We start from the raw sequence: 1,097 nt of genomic DNA, 5'->3' as shown, positions 1-1,097 counted from the left end.
TTGTTTGTACTGTTCACCCTTGACTGCTCATATCCATAAGTACCAGACTTGAGTCCTGTTTATCAGGGACAGTCTGTGCAGCTCAGTGGTTAGAGCGCTCGCCCGATAAGCGAGAGGTCTGGGGTTCAAGTCCCCGCACAGGCAGGTATGTCCGGAGTTTTTTCTCTGGTATATCTGCCTATGCATGTTATGTTTCCATTTGTAAATTCATGTTTAAATGTGCTAGTGCGCGATGCGTAATTCTTCTTTCCCCTGTATATTGATATATTAAGAATAACGATTAAGCATCATTAATTTGATCTCGTGCGCTAGAAATGTTTGAATGTTTCCATGTTCCAGTGTATGATGCGTAAGCCTCTTCCTCTGTTTGTATAACCAAATCAGTTTCTGTGATATACAGGGTGTCCCTGGAAGAACTGTATCGTCGGAAACTGAATTTATTTTGGGTACGTTAACGCATAAACCAAAGTCATGATCGAATCTAAAACACTAAAATAAAATCTTTCAAAATCACTTTTTATCGATAAAATACCTCTATGATGTGTTGAGGTAGACAATTGTCCGTCCAAAGGTAGACAATTGTCCACCTTTAAGAAATTTGTCTGGATAAACTTTCATTTTGAAGATTTCAGAATGACATTTGCCGGAAAAAATCATTTTGAAAGATTTTATTCGAGTGTTTTAGATATGAGGAACATATAATATAATAATAAATAAATTTCGGATTTATAAACATAAATTATCAGCTATCACATACTTTTCCAATTTTGACAATTGAGTGCTCCGTTTTTTAAATACCAGAATTTTACGAAACTACCTAATTTTCAATCCATTCCACGAAGTCAATAACTCGTATCAATGACAACGCTTATGATGCGCAAAAACGGTATAATCAATTGTCAAAAAAGTATGTGATCGCTGATTTATCCCACAACCACACCGAGTATTAGTTATGCCTAGTTGTGGCGTTAAAATACCCCACAACCACACCGAGTATTAGTTATGCCTAGTTGTGGCGTTAAAATACCCAAAAAGTTTTCGACGATACAGTTCTTTCAGGGACACCCTGTGGAAAGGCTATATAATCTGAGGATACA

The 1,097-nt window shown here is 36.7% G+C and overlaps 1 non-coding gene across 1 annotated transcript; it reads left to right on the top strand.

The window, feature by feature from the left end:
• Nucleotides 1-71: 71 nt before the first annotated feature.
• On the top strand, nucleotides 72-144 carry Trnai-gau (transfer RNA isoleucine (anticodon GAU)). Its single transcript has one exon. It is a non-coding gene; the product is annotated as a tRNA-Ile (tRNA).
• The last annotated feature ends 953 nt before the right edge of the window (nucleotides 145-1,097 follow it).

Source organism: Amphiura filiformis, chromosome 2, assembly GCF_039555335.1.
Source record: "Amphiura filiformis chromosome 2, Afil_fr2py, whole genome shotgun sequence".
Lineage (NCBI taxonomy): Eukaryota > Metazoa > Echinodermata > Ophiuroidea > Amphilepidida > Amphiuridae > Amphiura > Amphiura filiformis.
This window is presented reverse-complemented; position numbering and strand designations above follow the sequence as displayed.